General features: G+C 31.8%; 1 protein-coding gene across 2 annotated transcripts in view; it reads left to right on the forward strand.

The window, feature by feature from the left end:
* Nucleotides 1-21,563, forward strand: part of LOC126885096 (uncharacterized) — a 345,985-nt gene that overhangs the window by 36,468 nt on the left and 287,954 nt on the right. Inside the window, exon 1 of one of the 2 annotated variants that reach the window (XM_050651522.1) lies at nt 10,706-10,760. The exons of the other annotated variant lie outside the window; for it this stretch is intronic. The gene's annotated coding sequence lies outside the window, so the exon portion shown is untranslated. Of the gene's footprint in view, nt 1-10,705; nt 10,761-21,563 lie in introns of those variants that run through there. 2 annotated transcript variants of the gene reach the window in all.

Raw genomic sequence — 21,563 nt, forward strand, 5'->3', positions numbered from 1 at the left:
GTATATTTACTTAATGTATATGTGAACTTTTATATACTTAGTTTGGTTGATGTTTCATTGAAGGTTTCAAAAATTGTATAAAATATAATTCTGTTTATTTTTGTTTATGTACAATTATGTCGTAAAGTTAATAATAAATGAGACAATTCAATAATTATGCTTCCCCTCCGCTTCCATTATTTTCCCCCTTAACTCGGAGAATATTGATCGTATAAAAAAATTGTGCCAAAGAAATTGTAGGAAATTGCATTTCCAACAATTTTCTTTCCCGCCATTTATGTCGAAAAGTTGCAAATGGCGGAGATATTAAGCAACAACAGTTCTCATTTAAAATCAATATGGCGGTTAGTGCAACCGCGGAATTCAGTCGAGATTTTAAATTTACACTACTATTGATCTCTCCTAAAGGATATAATTATAAAATTTGGGGCAGCTCGGATACAAAATTCAATTCAATAATTATGCTCCCCCACCACCTTTTACTACCGCATGAAAAAAATTGTAAAAAAGAAATTGTAGGAAATTATATTTTGAACAATTTTAGTTGAAAATGGCGTATATATTGAATAAAAGCAATTGCTATAAAATAAATCCGGTTTTACGCTCGCGCCATTACCGCATACGTATTACCTTAAATATTAATTTTAACAAAAAATTGAAAGAGACCAAAATTAGGTACATATTTGTTGTACAACTAATAATAAACGAGATAATTCAATAATTATGCTCCAACTGTCACTATTTCCCCTCATAACTCGGAAAATATCGACCGCACGAAAAAAATTATAATAAATGAAATTATAGAAAATCGTATTTTCAACAATTTCAGTTTCTACACTTTTTGTCAAAAAATTGAAAATGGCGGAGATATTGATCAAAAACCGTTCTCGTTTAAAATCAAGATGGCGGCTAACGCAACGGTGGAATTCAGTCGAGATTTTAAATTTATGCTAATATTGACCCTCCCTAAAGATTAGAAAAATAAAATTTGGCGCAGCTCCTAATGCAAGGTTAGGCCTGTTATTCGTCTAACCCGACTGGACTATATAGCTTTGTTTCACAATTAAAAAATTAATTTTTAGCAATGCAAATAATCAAAACCGGTATAATTTGACTTGAGCTTTGAAATGCTGCAAGCAGAATTGCTATTTTATTTTATAATCAAAAGTTATTCGGGTTCAAAAATTGCAATTTTTCGATTTTTTTCAAGTTTAACCGCGTTTATCTCGAAAACTATGCATTTTACGAAAAACTTGTACAAACATTTTTTGCTTAGAATGACCCAAATAATACAAAAAAAAATATTTTTTGCGAAAAACCGCTTTATATCTCCCCTTAACATAGGGTTGGTGGGAGGGGGTAACAAGGTACCATCGCACCTTCGGCCAAGATTCAGTTTTTCATTGTTCAAGGTTTCAGGTAAAAGAATCCGAACATAGTTGCCGGTTCTCAGGTTTTGCATACTCAAGTACTTCCAGGGTCTATACTTCCAGTCTATAAGGTATGTAAAGCTGTCCACCCAATCAATTGCTTGTTGGTTGACCTAAAGCCGTGTATTTAATATTCTGCGCTTACTGACTATCAGAATACCCATCTATAGATCAGGAAAAACGGAGGAAAGACAGGAGAGAAAGAGGGAAAGCACCAACTACTAGATGGACTAACGTATTAGAAAAAATACTGGATACAATTTTTCAAGTGCAGTAAAAACGAATAGCGAACCTCAAAAGAGCAATAATCACTACACATCTACTAAAATGTGGAGAAGAAGTAATATAAATGTTATTAATTTTTGAAACCTTTTTACATCTTTTGCACTTTTACGTTATATTGTCCTGAAGCTATTTTATCTAACCGTCAAAATAATGTTATTTTAAAGTAAAATTATGGCTTATTCCCAATAGAAATAGTAAATTATTATATTTTGCAAAATAGTAAACAATCTTGTGCATTTTGTAATAGTTTCACTTCATTTTTGTAAACTTATGTCGGAAATGATATATGTCGGAAAGTATATACAATACTACAATAATTATAATTTCTAATGTCTCTAAGACTGTTATTTACAAATTTTATTGTTTCTCAAAAAGCAGGAAATTAAACGATCGTTTATTTAATCTGGTGCCAGCATAATATAAAATCAAACACACATTTCAATAATGAAAACACCACCGTCTGGATGCTAAAGTAATAAAACCATCTTTATTATCGGCTTTGTGTTTACCAGGAAAGCGGTGAATTTTCATTTCTCCGTGTATCTTCCTGCGGCAGACTTGAAATAAGTTTAGGTGACGTTTCGTGTGCAAAGAAAAGTATCATCAATGCTCCAGGGAAATAATGCAAAAATATACCATGTTCGGGACACTTGACCAGCCAGGTTGTAAATGGGTTTTTTAGGTACTATATACCTAATTCATTATAAATATAGTCCAAGAGCTGGTAGCGGATTTTGCTCGTGATTGGTAATATGGGCAAACTATAAAAGTTCAAAATTTGTTACGAACCCTTAATGGATGGAGTGGAAATTAACAAGGTCTACACCGTGCAATTACAGTTAAGTAACTAATCAAAACTTAAAATTAACAACAGTAAAGCATTAGAAGGGATGGAAAGACTGCGAAAACTGGAATAGGTGTAAATAATGATTTTGATTTAAGAAATATATGAAGAAATTACAGAAAATGTACAATGTATGTATAAATGTTGAAATAAATGCAAAAAATGTGTCTATCATATACATCCTGTTTTTAAACATGACTATTATATTTTAATGTTTGAAAAGTGTAAGACTAAAAAGTAAAAAAAAAATATGAAAAAAAAATTTTTTTCCTACGGCCGTGCTAAAAGAGCCACTTTCACGCACGCATTTCGTTTCCGAAAGTTGCACTTTCCCGCACGGGAATATATATTATATTATAATATATTATAATATGTACATGCAATAAACTAATATTTAGATATTTACTAATTTATTTCAAATTATTTATCTTATTGTGTTCATGTTTTAATGAAATTGGCGCGATAATTCGATGAAATAAAATTATTTTGACATAATATTTAAAAGTCAGAACAATAGACAATTACAATGGTTTTGAATCGTCGTCATGGAAACCAATATCGTGGTCGTGGTAACCCATTATATTGAAAGTTTGGGTTTGACAACCTTGTCAAAGAATTAATTGGTGTATTTTCACTTCTAAATAAAAATTGATCTAACTCTATTTTTTGTGGCTTTTTCCAAACGTACGGCCCTAGAAAAAATATTGTTCCTAACTCATGCGGAAAGTGTCTTCCCCGCACTCGACTGCTTGCCCGAACTCCACTATCGCGTCGTTCGGGTCAACGGCAGTCTCGTGCGTGAAAGTATCACTTTCCGCACTAGTTAGGAAAATAACTATTTAAGAATCGCTTTTCTTTAGTTACGAGTGACTAAAATTAAAAATATTATAAAAAATCAACTAAATAGCAAAAAATAAAAAAAAAATCAAATTCAAAGGATTTTTTGAAAAAAAACTGTTAGATTAAATATACAAAAATCTCACACATTCGTTAAAAAATTGAAAAAATCTAACACATTCGTTAAAGAAAGGCGTGGGGCGCGTCTTCATCGAATAAACGGGTTGAGGATAAATACTGTTTTACTTTTCGCGCCCCTCGCTTTTCTTTAACGAATGTGTTAGATTCTTTTAATGTTTTAACGAATGTGTGAGATCTTTGTATATTTAACCTTTAACTACCCGCGCATCAAGTTATCACATAAATACACGCGTGGCGTACTTTATACGCCACAAGAAAATACACTTAAAAACAGCGGAATTGTTTATTTTTTTTAAATACACTTAGTTGTATGTTATAAACTTTATTCAGCATCAGCGAATACTTAGAATTCCTTCTCAGTAAGCAATTTGGGGTTTATAACTGGAATCTGATTCCATGATAAATAAAATTACTAATGAAGAATTTTTTGAAATTTGATTTTTTACATAAGAAAAAGTATTGTTTATAAAGAAAAATATATTTTATGCCATAATAACTAAAAACCTATTGAAATATATACTTATATTACTAATTATATTACTATAATCGTGGCGTATATTGTCCACAATCGAGAACAACAAAATAATACACTGTAAATTACGATCTTCCCAGAACCCCGATTATAACGAAACTAAAACTCATTGTAAAACACATTCCAGTGATAGGTTAGATACATAAACAAGGTCAAAAATAAAATTTTTAAATATATTGGCAGTAGAATCCTTATATCTGGCGTACAAAATACGCCAGCGCGTGTAGTTAAAGTTTAATCTGTCTAACAGTTTTTTTTTTCGAAAAAATCCTTTGAGTTTGAATTTTTTTTATTTTTTGCTTTTTAGTTGATTTTTTTATAATATTTTTAATTTTAGTCACTCGCAACTAAAGAAAAGCGATTCTTAAAAAAAATTTCATATTTTGTTATTTCTCAATGTTATTGAAAAAGACCTATATTTTCAATATATTTAATAAAAAATCTAAAATATTTATTTTTGCCACTCGTAATTTCCACTTTCCCTACTTTTGCCATTTTCGTATTTAATTTTAGTCACTCGTAACTAAAGAAAAGCGTTTCTTAAAAAAAAAATTTAGTTAAAAATAGTTATTTTTGCCATAGCAAAACATTTTACTAAAGTAGAGTCATTTTTGGCTTATAAATATTTTGAATAACTTTGTTAATATTGACTATACATTAAATCCACTGTGATATGTGTAAAGCTGATATTTTTACATAAATTTTCACTTTGTTTATAAGAATTAAGCAACCTAACTAGCGCCATTTTGAAGCTAAAGGTATATAGTTTATGTGTAAAAGTTTGAGTAAACTTTGAACTTTATCAGAGCGGTTATATCTCCGGAACTTTTTGATGGATTTTGATAATTGTTTTTTTAATTTTTAACTAACTACTATATAACTAACCCTATAACAGGAAAATTTTAAATATATGGAAGTAGCTGTGGATTCAATAAAACAGTGGCTAACTTTGACCCTAATGAACCTGGGCGATTTGTTTGTTGAAAATTCATGTAATAATTCTAGATTTGTAAAGATTTTCCAGATTATCAAATCCACTAATTGGATTTAGTCTACAGTCAATATAACAAAGTTATTCCAATTATTTATATGCTAAAAGATGACTATACTTTAATAAAATGTTTGTGCAATGGTAAAAATTACTTTTTGTTAATTTTTTTAAATGCGTTGAAAATATAAGTCTTTTTCTTTTATGTTATTCCCGAAGAATCGCTGTATCGGTATTATTTTCTGTCCAATAGCATTGAAAAAAACGCTCTATGAGATAAATAAATTGAATAAAATTTTAAGTAATTAAATAATCGTCTTGAAATTATTTGTGCATTATAAGGACTACTCAACTCAACTTTTCATGCAATATTAAAGTCTTAACTTTATTTTTGAAAAAGATAGCAAATTTTTGATTTTTAAAATTTTAGCCTTATTTTGCAATTTACAACGCAACAAATAATCTGACCAAAATTTAAAAACTGGCACTTTAAACATTTGCCTATCTACTAAAAGATGAATGGTCTAAGTCAGGGGTCGCCAATTATATGTTCCTTGGGGGCCGTTTTGCAAACCTATGATACTTGCAGGGTCCGGATTGACTTCTACCTGTGTCTGGTTGTTCTGATTCGGTTTATTTGCGGAATATTCTTAAAATATTCCCAAATAAATCAGAAGGATGCCGGGCGAAATTTTTGGACAGAATTTGTTTAACAATTTTTTTTAACAAATTCAAAACATCACCTTTTTTGCCCCGAACATATGTTTTTAGCATTTTTGGGTCCATCTTAAACAAAAAATATCAAAATTTTGATCTTGATGAAGCCATTTTTCTCAAAAGTTAATAGATTTCGAGTTTTAAGCGATTTAAAATCTAAAAAATAAGAAAATAAGCATTTTTGAAGCTTGAAAACTCTGTAAATTATTATTTTTGATGTCATCAAGTACCTAAATTGAAGTTTAAACATTCAGTTTCAAGATTCTGACGAGTAATCAGGACTTATTTCAATTTATACCGTTGTTTTTAATTGTTAATTATGCGCGTCCACTTGACCCTTAAGCCGCCGCGGCGGCGCGTCGCAGTATATGGTGCATATCGCACAATATGATTGCCGTATTTAATTAGCACATTGGCAATAATTAACTGAATAAATAAGTAAATTATTAAAAAAACTATGTTAATTATATATTATAAAATTTTAATCAATTTTCTCATAAGTACGTACTTATATAATATAATTTCGCATAAGTACGCCTAATATGTATAGACGTACGTATACACATAATTGGCCTGGATCCCGCACACCAAAAAAAAGTTGATTCATAGCAAGCTGAAAATTTGTTAATAGCCTAACTGTGTCTAGTCGGACAAACTTTGATGAAGGGGAACACTGGAAAAGGGGAAGTTTTAATTATGGAACAGGTTACAGGTTTCGAACGTCAGACTACGAAAACGTCCCATGAATTTTGTCGGACAGAACTTCCAATGGATTTGTTACCCTTTCATTAAACTCTCATGCAAAAATCAGACTGCTATTTATCACCAACGCAATTCCTGTCATTTGAAATGTTCCACGTGTCGGACTTATTAAAACGCGCAATATATTTGTCGGACAATTATTTTTCATATGTTATATAAAATTTGCTATTAAATAAACTTAACAACAACCTGCTAGTTTTCACAATCATAACATTGTCAGGATGACACGTTTCACAATTAAAATCAGGTTCCACAATTAAAACTTCCCCTGTTCCAGTGTTCCCCTTCATCAAAGTTTGTCCAACTAGACACCGTTAAGCTACTAACAAATTTTCAGCTTGTTATTAATCAATTTTTTTTGGTACGCCGGATCCAGGCCTATAAAGTGCGAAGCGCGCCGCGCGACTATTAACAATTGAAAAACAACGGTCTATATTGAAACAGGCCGCGATTACTCGTTAGAATCTTGAAGGTGAATGTATAAGCTTCAATTTAGGCCCTTATCAACCTGAATACTAATAATAATTTACACATGAGTTTTCAAACCTCGAAATTGCGTATGCGTATTTTCGCATTTTTCAGATTTTGAATCGCTTATAACTCGAAAACTATCAAAATTTGAGAAAAATAACAAGAGACCTTTTTAGTTTAAAATTACCAAAAAACCTAAAAATACATTTATCGGAGCAAAAAAGTAATTTTCAATTTGTTTACCCGCGAGTAGTCGCGGTGAGATAGAATCTCAATTTTTATCCTTTTTCGTGATCTTGATGAAAAATTTTGCAATTTTGAAAAAATTTCGTAAGTGCCTCGAGGCAGGGTGTAATAATGCGTAGGATTTTTTTTCTTCTTCTTCTTTTTGTGGAATTTATGGCTTTGAATCACACATTTCATCCTTTTTCGTAATATGTACAGTAAAATTTGTCAGTAACGGCCACTAAAAATCAAAGAAATATTGGCCGATATAGAAAGGTGGACGGTATTGCCAGTTTTTGTAGTCTACATATTTATAATTGGTTTGGGAAATTTTTAAAACTGGCCGTTAGGACAGGTGGCCGATGTTGGCAGGTGGCCGTTAACACAGGTTTTTTTAATAAAATTGTTAGAAATATAAATTTTCAATATAAAAAGTAGATAAAAATAGTACAAAATAAAAGTTTGTGTTAAATTCGTATTTTGAGATAGAATCTCACACGCGACTATCGACGTTACAGAAGTGAGCGCGACTACTCCACGGTTAAAAAATAGCTATTTGTATAACAAGGGAGGAAAGTGCTTCTTTTCCTCCCGAGAATGAAGTTTACTGCCCGACGCGTAGCGGAGGGCAGTAATCATTCAAGGGAGGAAAAGGCACTTTACTCTCATGTTATACATATGGTTTTTCCACCTTCCTCAAATAACAAGTCATTTTATCATTTTTACTTAATTTATTTATGTAACTAACCAACAAAATTTATTAGAACTAAAACTAACAAGTAGGTACAATATAACTGTCAACTGTCAAATATAAGTCAAATTATTAATGTAAACATTGTTAAATCAGAATAACAATTTACTGTTTTTTGCCATTCTGCAAAATACAGAGTGTTTTTAAATAAACGTTAAAATGTATAGATACTTACGTAATAGAAAATAGATATTGTATAGGGCGTCAATAAGTTATATTTCATGAATGAAATACCATGACGTCACTTTTACTTTTCCTCCCTAGGGAGGAAAAGTACAACTTTGCTCCCTGCAATCAGGTCCGGAAAAGTATACTTTCGGTAGAGGAAGGTGGAAAAAATTGTTTCCTGTGTAAAAAAATATACAACCTGTCTAAAGTTTGGAATGAGTTTAGTGCAACTGATTCTCATTAGGGAGTTGAGATATTCATCTGTTGACTGGGATGTGTACCGATTTTTAATAAAGATCAATATTGAAAAAGCTGCTTCGCAGACATAAGTTCAGTCAAACATAGCACACAATTCCATGGCAAACATTTTCAAAATTGCAAAACACTATATTCGGAATTTAATCTCGGTCCGCACAAAACTAGTCTACGGTCCGGATGCGGACCGCGGTCTGCCAATTGGTGACGCCTGCTCTAAGTAATATATTGTTCCACCTACCTCTACCGAAAGTATACTTTTCCGGACCTGATTGTAGGGATCAAAGTTGTACTTTTCCTCCCTAGGGAGGAAAAGTAAAAGTGACGTCATCGTATGTCATTCATGAAATATAACTTATTGACGCCCTGTACAATATTTATTTTCTATTACGTAAGTATCTATATATTTTAACGTTTATTTAAAAACACTCTCTATTTTGCAGAATGGTCTTCTTCTTTAAGTACCGTGCCCAAATTTTTAGGCGTGGGTAGCTTCCATAACAATTTGCCGATATCGTTCTCGATTTTGTGCGGCATGTAACAATTGATCTGCTGATAAGCCAGTCCATTGACGAAGGTTTCGGAGCCATGAATATTTCTTTCGACCAATTCCTCTTTTTCCGTCGATCTTTCCATTGAGTATTAACTGCAGCATCTTGTATCTGCTACCTCTCATTATATGCCCCAGCTATTCAAGTTTTCTCTTTTTTATCATCTTCATTAAGTCACCTTCGCCTTGACCTGCTCTGTTTAAGACTTCTCTGTTTGAAATGCGTTGAACCCAAGATATTCTGAGCATTCTACGATACGACCACATCTCAAAGGCTTCTAATTTGTTCATCATGTTAACCTTCAATTGCAATTGCAATTTCTATACGAGTTTTAATTTCTTCATCCGGATTTAGTGTCTCGTTTATCCAACATCCTAGGTATTTAAAATGGTTAACTTTTGTTATTGATTCATCATTGACAATTAGTTGCATAGGGCCGACGTCTTGTTTACTAACCAGAAATAACTTTGTCTTTGTTGCATTTATGTTAAGTCCGTTATTGGAGCATTCTCTAGTGACTCGATCTATAAGGAATTGAAAATCTTCGATATTTTCAGCCATGATCGCGGTGTCGTCTGCATATCTGATGTTGTTAATAGTTTCTCCCCCGATTCGAACTCCACATTGTCCTTCCAAGGCTTCATTAAAAATTATTTCTGAGTATACGTTAAACAAAGTTGGGGATAACACACAACCCTGTCTGACACCTCTTTGAATGCAAATTTTGTCTGTTTCTTTGCCGTCTACCAGAATAGAAGCTTCTTGATTCCAATATAGATGTTGTAAAAGTCTCAGATCTTTATTGTCTATTCCAATCATTTCGAGATATTCAAACAACCTATTATGTTGAACTCTATCAAACGCCTTCTCAAAATCTATAAAGCAGACGTAAATTGGTTTCTGTACTTCCCATGATCGTTGAAGTAATGTTAACATTGAGAACAAAGCTTCCCTTTTTCCCAATCCGTCTCTGAAACCGAATTGTTTGTTTCCCATTGTCTCTTCACATTTCTGCTTGATTCTATTAAGAATTATCTTAAGAAGTATGAATGTAGAATGGTAAAAGACAGTAAATTGTTATTCTGATTTAACAATGTTTACATTAATAATTTGACTTATATTTGACAGTTGACAGTTATATTGTACCTACTTGTTAGTTTTAGTTCTAATAAATTTTGTTGGTTGGTTTTATAAATAAATTAAGTAAAAATGAAAAAATGACTTGTTATTTGAGGAAGGTGGAAAAATCATATGTATAACATGGGAGTAAAGTGCCTTTTCCTCCCTTGAATGATAGTAAACTTCATTCTCGGGAGAAAAAGTAGCACTTTCCTCCCTTGTTATACAAATAGCTATGATTGCGCTATTTTTAGCGATTTAAAGGAAAAAACTTCCATTTTTGTCCCTTATTTGTTAATAACTTTTATATGCCTCCGAACTGTGACGGGCATTTTTTATTTATAATGCAATAGTTATATATATATATATATATATATATATATATATATATATATATATATATATATATATAATAGTACCCAAAAAACACATTTGCAACCTGGCTGGGTGAGTGTCCCGACAAAAGCCTTATTTTCCTGGACTACAACTACGATGTCCCCGTACTGCCTGACTGCGGTTTCCGCATACACGTGAAGGCCATTATGGAAAAATAGTTAGCATTTGAGGATGTCGGGACGAGATATCAGTTTAGAATACATACCAGTCACATACCTTGTTATATTAGTACACAGGTAGGTGGACGGTTTGTGTTCTACGTTTCCGGACAAGAAAGAGATTTATTGGGTGAGATTGTAATCTGATGTACCTTGTTATGCATAGATTAAAATAGATGGTAGATTTTAATAATTAATATTAAGTACTTTTTCTTAAAGTAACGTTAAATTAATATAACATTACATATACAGGGTGTTAGTAAATAAGTGCGACAAACTTCAGGGGGTACTTCTGCATGAAAAATAATGACACCTAGTTTGCTTTATAAAAATATATGTCTGCAAATACCTCGTTTCTGAGATACAGGTTGTTGAAATTTTTTTACAAACTGAAAATTTCCTTATTGCTCTGAAACCGGTGGAGAGGTACACTGCGAGGCATATAGGGATATAAAAAATTATGCTTATTTTCATATTTGATTTTTTCGTGAACAGATTAACGGATTCCGCTAATTTTTTTAAATTATTTTAGATTTTTCTTTACTATTTACACAGGTGTGCAAAGGTTTATTTAAATTTATTTTTTGTACTTATACCGGGTGGAAGAAAAGTCATGTTTTTCTTATGTTAAGTTTTAGACACCCTGTAGGTAGGATGAGGTACAAATGTGAGTATATATCAGACTCGTATTATAGTCATATGTTTTGTGAATGTTTTGTTTTTTGAATGCCCCTGATACCTTTGGAAATAAAGAAAATAGATGGTTTTACTCGTTAACATGTGTTTTAACTGAAACAAAACTAAATTGATAAAAAAAATAACAGTTAATAAAACTTTAAAAACAGAAAAGCCCATAACGTAAACAGTTCATATTGACATGTATAAGAGATATTTTTCGACCAAGTAGGCGATATGCACAGCACAATATAGACGAGATTGGGTGGTGAAACCATTTTGGGGTGGAATATTCTTGAGAGTAAGTTCGGATTTGGTGTCAACGTGGAGGCTTTTTAAATAGCCAGAGGTACATTACACAGATTTTTTGCTTTAAACAGTCTTTTTCTTTCGCACTACATATAGGAAATAATTTCGTCTTCATCTTAGTGGTATGACAAGACCAGAGCCGTGTGGTACATTTTTTCAATATGATGCAAGTCTTCGAAATGCCGCCCCTTAAATATTATTGAATCTTACCTAACTTTTATTTTTATTAAAAAAAAAACTACACAAAATGAACGAAAACTTCTATTTTAAAAACAAAACATACTTTAAATTAACTGAAATATGTATTAACACTACATTAAGTGGGTATTCTTTTTCTCATAGACATCTTTCAGTGTGTCACCGTTTTTCGATTTCTTTCTAACTCATTAAATGTATGTTACAGAAAAAAAGGCACGTCTGTGGTTACAGACATTTATAACATTTATTCTAGTTGTCAATAGATGGCGCTATAATCGAAAAAAAATTATTTACGAATTATATAATATATCTACGAATATAATCTGTCCAATTTATAAGACTATACAAATTAAAGAAAACACCATTTTATAAATGCAATAACACAATTGATTTGTTTTTATGCCAAATTGAAAGTAAAATGTGACAACTGTCAGATTTAACTAAAATGTCATGTTAGAATAAATGTTGTAAACGTATATTATCACGGACTTACCTTTTTTTCTATCATTTGTGACGCACTGAAAAATGCTCATGAAAATAAGTATCGGCGCAAAATTTGTTTGCATTTCTTTTTAAATGCATTCATTTTTTTTTCGAATCCTGAGAAAACTAATTATTATTTTTGAAAAATTTAAATGCAGACTGAAATATTACATTATTACAGAGGGCCGAACTTCCCTGAAAATCTCTATAATGTTTATTTGAATAAGTTACAGGGTAAAAAAGAGAAAATTGAGTGTAATTTTTATTTTTAAATATCTTATTGAAAAGGAAACTTTTGTTTATTCTAAGGGACTTTCTGCCCTCGGTAATAATATAATCTTTTTTCAGGATTCGAAAAAAAGTGAATGCATTTAAAAAGCATTGCATGCAAATGTTGCGCCTATGCTCTTAAGTAACATTTACAAAAATTATAATGTTACCCTTGAATTTTCTCGTCAATCAGATTGGTGTAGTCTAGTTGTATTGGGAGAGACAGGTGTAGCAGCTAGTGAGAACTCTATTGAAATAAATGCTAAATTTTTCAGTTTTGTTTGTGTTATGGAGCTTCGTAAATAGTTTTAATTTTGAAAAACTTCTTTCCACACTAGCTACCGAGACAGGGAGGGTTAATAAAATTCTTAGTATACAACTACATTTGGTCATTGTGACACAAATAGTGCAAAACCTCTATAAATGTTTCATGGAGTATGGTATCATTTGAAATATATCACGCAATTATTCTAGAAGATAATTATATCATCAATTTTTTTTCTTTTTCTATTGAAAGTATTGAATGAAGATTCATACAATATTTTTCTAGTATTTCATCATCTATTTCCGTCAATTTAAAAATATCATATAAAAATTTAAAATTTTTATTTTGAGTTTCTAGAAGCGAAAATCGATAAATCAAAGAATTATTGGCAATGTTTAAAGTATAGATGAACAAATTTATTTTAAATTTAGCGTCATCTGTTAAGAGTTCCTCCACATATTTTTCGTAGTCAAATTAAAGCTTTCTTCTCCTGGCTCTAATTTCATTTTCAGCTGGAAATTCGGAACTTATATCAAAATTTTCTACAATTTCATTAAATTTTTATTTGGTCATTAGCCATATTGTCTCTAACTTTTAATTTTTTCTATAGTTTCTGACATCACTTTTTTACACAATCTGACAATTTTTTTTATTTTACTGATTATGGCGCCCCCCTTGTGATGCCGCCTGATGCGACTGCCTCGCCGCATCATAACACGGTACGGCCCTGGACAAGACATGTCCTCCTCACGTATCGCATGTCGTCAGTTAAAACACATATTAAAGAGTAAAACCGCCTAGATTATTTGTTATTCAAGATATCAGAGAAATTAAAAAATATAAGGTTCACAAAATATGAGACTACAACATAATATCGATGTACCTTTGTGCCTTTATACCTTTTCCTCCTTACAGGATTTGTTCTTTACTTGTTCTCAAACTTTTGTTTCGGATAAAACACATGTTAAACTACAAAACTGTCTATTTTTTTTCTAAAGATATCAGGGACATTCAAAAACCGAAATGTTCACAAGACATAATACTATAAGATTTCGATGTATACTCACATTTAAACCTCGTCCTCTCTACAGGGTGTCTCAAACTTAAAATAAGAATAACATGTCTTTTCTTTCGCCCGATATAAGTATAAAAAAAGAATGTGTGTGTACTTGGTACGCACGTAAGAAGTTATACTTCTAATATAATTATGATTTCAACGAAATACATATACTTTCAACAGGTTATTTTTATTTTATTTAAAGATTAAACTAATTTTCACTTCCTACTTATCAAAAATGTTTATTAAAATAATACCAAAAATAAAAAAAAAGAAAACACACGGATTCGAACCGGGGACCTCTCGATCTCCAGTTGAACGCTCTACCACTGAGCTCTACCACTGATACTACCATTTTTTTTTTACGAAATACAAGATTTCCAGACATAGTGACGAATAGATCAAGTGAGGTATAAAAATACTTTAAATATTACTTACGATCTTATTCGCGAGGAAGACAAATCCAAAGACACAAAAATTGTAATAAATATATTTACTAAAACCACTAATTTATTCTTTCCACACCTTTTTAAATCTGTAAATCTGTATGTGAACCAAATGAGAATGGAACGTGTCTCACAATACAACTATTTGGGTACTATAATCAATGAGTCGTGGGACAATACTCAAGAGATTAAATGTCGCATCGGAAAGGCAAAGAGTGCATTTTTGACTATGAGCTCTGTGTTCAAGAGCCATGACATCACTCTAAATACAAAAATAAGGCTCCTTAAATGTTACGTGTACTCAGTGCTTTTATACGGAGTAGAAACGTGGACCTTGAAGGCGGAAACTTTATCGAAACTTCAAGCTTTTGAGCTATGGTTGTACAGAAGGATCCTGTGGAGACCATGGACAGACAAAGTCACCAATGAAGAACTACTACGGAGGATGAACACAACCGCAGATTTAGTCAACATCGTGAAGGGCCGTAAGCTGCAGTACTTAGGGCATATAATGAGAAATCAAGGCAGATACAAGCTACTCCAGTGCATTTTACAAGGTAAAATTGAAGGAAAAAGGGCCCCAGGACGAAGAAGGATATCCTGGCTTGCTAACCTGAGAAAATGGTATAGAAAGACCTCAACACAACTATTCCGTATAGCAACTAACCAAGTCATCATAGCCAGAATGATCGCCAACGTTCAGAACGGACAGGCACCCTAAGAAGAAGAACACCCTTTTTGGACTGATACATACATAACTTAAAAGATTTAGCAACGAACTCCATACTGTCTGTAAGCGCATGCGCGCAGGATAATAAAAAGTCACACCCAATCGCGCCTAAAGAAGTATAACTTCAAAAAGAAGTTTGAGTAAACCTTTGCCCATCTGTGTAAATACTAAATAAAAATATAAAATAATAAAAAAATAGCGGAATCCGTTAATCTGTTCACGAAAAAATAAACTATGAAAATAAGCATAATTTTCTATATCCTTAACTTATGTCTCGCAATAAATATGCAAATGACATTTGGTTCTTAAAAGGTAGGTCTTTGTTATACATATATGTTACACTCAAACTCCGAATTCGGAAAATGTCCAGTATTTTTACTCACTTCGCGATGTGGACAACGTGAATTACCCACGTCGCGGAGTGAGCATTTAATAAACACGTTCACCGGAGATTGAGCAAAACCATAATACCCATAACCCGACCAAAGCCTCCAAACACAACCATACCCTACACTAATTCCATAATAACAAATAAAAAAACAGATTTTCAGTAGTAATTACACGAGAGCTCTAAAATTATCGATTTGTATCCCGAGTGACACTTTAACAGTTTTAATTTTACGAAACGACGGGGAGTAAAATCATTTCGAAGTGTCACGAGGGAAAAACAAATCGGTAATTTTTAAGAGCTCGAGAGTAATTCAACCACATTCAAATAGCAAATTCCCAACTATAAACAAACGCACGTGTTACTATTCGCCGTCTCATTCGTCAAGAGGCTGTTAAATGTAATTTATTGCCCTAAACGAGGCGGATTCTCATTTTACAGGTCCAAACTGGTCAGTCTGCAAATTCAAATTGTAGGTATGCTTTTTCTCATGAGGATCTTTCAGTGCGTCACAGTTTTTCGATTTCTTTCTAACGCATTAAATTGTATGCGACAGATAAAAACGCACGTCGGTGATTACATTTCGTCGGTGACATTTATAACATTTCTTCATCTAGATGGCGCCATAATCGAAAACAAAATAATTTGCGAATTATATAATATATCTACGAATATAATCTGAACAATTTATAAGACTATACAAATCAATAAGACAATTTATAAGAAAATACCATTTTATAATTGCAATAAACACAATTGATTGGTTTTTTTTGCCAAATTGCAAATAAAATGTGACAACTGTCAGATTTAACTAAAATGTCATGTCACTAAAATGTATATTATCACGGACTTACCTTTTTTTCTATCATTTGTGACGCACTGAAAAATAGTCTAAGAGCTAGTGAACCCTCCGACTAACGGTCGTCCTGTAAGGCTAGAAATTTGTCTAGTGATAATTCATAGCACACCACGGCTAAAAACCGTGATCTGGCAGGCATCAGCCGTGCACGTGTATCTACCAGGTGAATCGAAAAGTGCATAGTGTCGGAAAATAGCATGCTAGGTTCGCCCTTACTCCTCCAAGCGCCTGAAATGTGTACAATGACAGGCGATTTTGAAGAGCATATGACCTTGCCAGGCGAGGGGAAAGATTAGGGGTTTTTCCTAAAATTATTTTTTTTGCATCGAACAAATTTTTTTAGGTTTTTTGAATCATTCCAATCAGAAAAGGCCTTTAGTGATTTTTCTCTTAAGTTAATAGTTTTTTGTTATATAAGCGATTGAAAATTTTGAAAATTGCGAAATCGGCCATTTTTAACCCTAAATCGGACATTTATCAAAAATTTCAATGTTGCCAAGGTACGTAGATATTCTTTAAACATTGATTGATGAAATCCCGAAGAGTTTTTTGCAATAAAATATGGAAAACCCCTTTGTTTTTTTAATTGCTAATCAAGCGGGCGCGACGCTGTAGTATACGTGAGGACGTTTGAGTTTGCATAAATTAATTATCTCGAGAATGGGAAAATTTCAAGATAAATCCTCACACCGGTCGATTTTTATTTTTGAATTAGGACTTTTTGGCATATATCTAATACTAGTGACGTCATCCCTCTGGGCGTGATGACATAATCGATGATTTTTTTAAATAAGAGTAGGGGTTGTGTAATAGCTCATTTGAAAGGTTATTTAATTCTCTATTCAGTAATATAAACATTAACATAATTGTTTATACAGGGTGTACAAAAAAAAATTTTCTTTTATTTGTCAAATTTAATCAAAGTTAATTTAATACAAAAAAAAATTTTGTACACCCTGTATAAAAAATTATGTTAACGTTTATACTAGTAAATAGAGAATTAAATAACCTTTCGAATGAGCTATCACACAACCCCTACTCTTATTTAAAAAAATCATCGATTACGTCATCACGCTCAGATGGATGACGTCACTAGTATTATATATATGCCAAAAAGTCCTAATTTTAAAATAAAAATCGACCTGTCTGAGGATTTCTCTTAAAATTTGCCCATTCTCGAGATAATGAATTTATGCCAATTCAAACGTCCTCACTTATACTACAGTGTCGCGCCCGCTTGATTAGCAATTAAAAACAAAGGTAGTTCCCATGGTTATTAGACGGTTATTACGGTTGTCTTGGCCGACGGTGGTGGGGAGACTTATATTTTTGACTTTACGTCACAAGAGTACACAATCCCATATTTTAAAATGATTTTCGATAATTGAATGTGTGTTATTGTGTATATATGTGTAATATTTGTGTTATTATTAAATAATAAGACAAATAATACACATTTTATCTTATACCGAGTGGTGAATCGGAAAACGAGCCATAGGAAACTCAATGTAAAATTCTAAACTGTTGAATTCCTGCTTCCCTAATTATTTTACATTAAAAGTCTTAAGAGAATAGTTGTAGAGAATTAAAATCTGTATTAAATCAAAAGTTAAAATTGTTCTACGACTTAAATTCATTCCAAAATATTGAAAAATATTATACATTTGCCACAGTATGTATGTGTGTAAAAGTTAGTCCACACGCCACACGTTACTGTTTAACTGGCAGTGATCACACCATTGACTGAATAAAAAATCTTTATTATTAACACTTTCTCCGCAACTGAGGGTATCTTATCAACTGTATTGTTTTTAAACAATAAATGATAAAATAAAAATATTGACAGTTCAAAAATGTGAAAACAATTAACTTCATTGTACACATTATTGCACTGTGTGTGGCCTAATTTTGGGCTGAAAAACTGAAATGTATTCATTAAATTTTTAAAAAATTTTGGAACATGTTTAATTCGTAGACCAATTTTAACAGTTGTTTTCAATACAGGTTTCAATCCTCTACAAATAGTTTCTAATGTCTTTTGATGTAAAATAATTAGGGAAGCTGGAATTCAACATTAGAATTTTACATTGAGTTTCCTATGCCCCCTTTTCCAATTCACAACCCGGTATATCTTAGTTTACTTTATATTTTTGTATTTGTAATTTTGGTGTTGTTTCCCGTAAAAACTTATTTTGAATTATTCATAAAAGTTATAGATCGTACCTATTGTAGGAGTTTAAAAAAGAATATATATTTATAAGGTACCTAGGTTAAAACGTTAAAAGTTTATTAAGTATTAATGTAATAATGTTGATGACATTTTAGAATGCCAGGTACAGGCTGTGGCCAAATTTATTAAGTATACCTATTATTTAAATTCTTACAATACCTAAATTATACAAGTCATTCTAATTCACATAATCCTAGCTGACATACTAGGATAGTATAAATTCAATAGTTAATCCAGTATTAATGGAAAATCATCGACAAATTTTCAGTGTAGAATAGAGATTGAAGTCCTAGATTTCCGTAAAATATGATATGGATAAATATCAACAGTTTTACATAATTAGGTATTATAATCCACTAAACATCTTTATTTTTTAACTATCTTGACTATTTTCCATACATCATCTTGACGCATGTCAAAATTCTCAATGTGTTTTAATTGTAATCATTTTTTTCGAATCCTAAGAAAACTGATAAATATTTTTGAAAAATTTAAACTCAGAATGAAAGACTATATTATTACCGAGGGCCGAAAGTCCCTGAAAACTTCTATAATGTTTATTTAATAAGTTGCAGGGCTGAAAATAAAAGAGAAGTGTGATATTTAATTTCAAATATTTCATTCAAAAGAAACTGCTTGTTTATTCTAAGGGGCTTTCCGACCTCGGTAATAATGTAATCTTTCATTCTGCGTTTAAATTTTTTTAAAATACTTATTAGTTTTATCAGGATTAAAAAAATCATATTACGATTCAAATGACAGTACAATCTCGTGACGTAATCGCACCCTTAATGTTCATTGGTTAGTCGATCTAGTCAACCGTAGTAATGTCTAAGAACCGTGGGTATTTCCGATATTGTATTGCAAAAAACTCTTTGGGATTTCATCAATCAATGCTTAAAGAATATCTACCTACCTTGGCAACTTTGAAATTTTTAGATAAATGTCCGATTTAGGGTTAAAAATTGCCGATTTCGGAATTTTCAAAATTTTCAATCGCTTATATAACAAAAACTATTAACTTAAGAGAAAAATCACTAAACACCTTTTCTCTTTGGAATTATTCAAAAAACCTAAAAAAATTTGTTCGATGCAAAAAAAATAATTTTAGGAAAAACCCCTAATCTTTCCCCTCGCCTGGCAAGGTCTTATGCTCTTCAGAATCGCCTGTCATTGTACACATTTCTTCTAAATGACTTACTCAAATACATACTTAAATTTAAACATTACAGGAGAAAGTTTATTTTACCCCTAAACTATGCAATTTTCGATTCACCTGGTAGATACACGTGCACGGCTGCTGCCTGCCAGGTCATGGTTTTTAGCCTTGGTGTGCTATGAATTATCACTAGACAAATTTCTAGCCTTACAGGACGACCGTTAGTCGGAGGGTTCACTAGCTCTTAGACTAAAATGCTCATGAAAAGAAGCTTAGCGTGTTGGTTTTTAAGATACACTTCAGGACGACCCTGTTTAGGTTTCATGCGCGTTTGTTTACAGTTGGGAATATGTAAAATGAATGGACTTAGGTAAGATTATTTCATGAATAAAACTGTCTTTTTAAATAATTTTAACTAATATTTTATTGATATCTTCGCCTGAATATTTACTAAACCTGCCCATTGTGTTCTCTTTGACAAGTTTTAAAATATTAATTGTCATTAATGCCACTGAATGTTTGTTCATTTTTGCGTAGCAACGAAAGGCATCTGTCGTCTAACGAGAAATTATCGAAAACAATTACCGCTCTAATTTTTATTTTTGTAGCTTTATATTGATGAGAATCTCTATGAATTGAAATTCCATTTATTTTAATTAAAAAAAAATTAAACAATAAAATACAACAAGTATCTTATTATTAAAAATAATAAACGTTTTCATACATATACACATACATACATATTCAGACATATAAATCGCACCCTCAGTAATATAAGGGCCTAACTCAAAACTTGTGTTCACTGTGATTTTAAATGATAAGGGCACAAAATGAAATTCTCTAACGGTTAGCGTTAACACAGGGAGAAAAAGAACGTGAATGGTTCGGTAAATATATTTATCACCAACCTTCACTAAAGTCATTCATTATTGTACTCATTTGCCGCCATTTTCGGCAGTAAAGTAACACTTTATTGTACTGAAAGAAGAATTTTACTTTACCTGCCGCTATTAATCAAATTAACTGAGATTCAATGTAAGTGGTCGATGGCTGTAATCGATTATTTATTTGAGTGAACTTAAAATTTATTTACTTTACTTATTAAAAATATTGTACAAAAATTTTAGGTTATTATTAATTAAATTTATGTCAGAAAGTGAAATTCTGTAGTATTTTCCAATTATATTCATAAAACATAAATCAAAACTTTACAGATTTAGTAATTAGGTATTCAATATTGATAACAACTATCGATTAAACATCGAAATCGGACATCATGCCAAATCATTATGTCACTGTCATTATTGTCATACGAAATTTTTATTTCGTCTATAATTTAAAAAAATTCTTAAAGCTTTTAAGTTTTGTATTAATGCTAACTAATATAGGTAGTATGAAATTAGGAGAAATCCAGAAGCCGTCATCAAGAAAATTTCCAAATGGAGACCCGTATCAAGCAGACCACGAGGAAGACCCAAAACTAGATGGGAGAACCAGATACTCGAGGACCTTAAGAAGATGGGAGTTAGAGAATGGGCAACCATAAGCAAAAACAGGAACGAATGGGGAAAAATTGTAGAAGATGCCAAGTCACACAACCAATTGTAAAACCAAAATGTTGATGCGGATTGATTCACCGCGACAAACGAATCGGAAGAGCCCAAAGAGGGCGGCAATCACTCCGCAAGGAGTGTGGATGCCATGATGATGATGATGATAATGATGATGATAGTATGAAATTGTGTTTTTGTTAATTCGATTATATGTAGGACGGTGATATACAGGGTGTAACAAAAATACAGGTCATAAATTTAATCGCGTATTCTGGGACCGAAAATAGTTCGATTGAACCATTGATTAATAA

Source organism: Diabrotica virgifera, chromosome 5, assembly GCF_917563875.1.
Source record: "Diabrotica virgifera virgifera chromosome 5, PGI_DIABVI_V3a".
Classification (NCBI taxonomy): Eukaryota; Metazoa; Arthropoda; class Insecta; order Coleoptera; family Chrysomelidae; genus Diabrotica; species Diabrotica virgifera.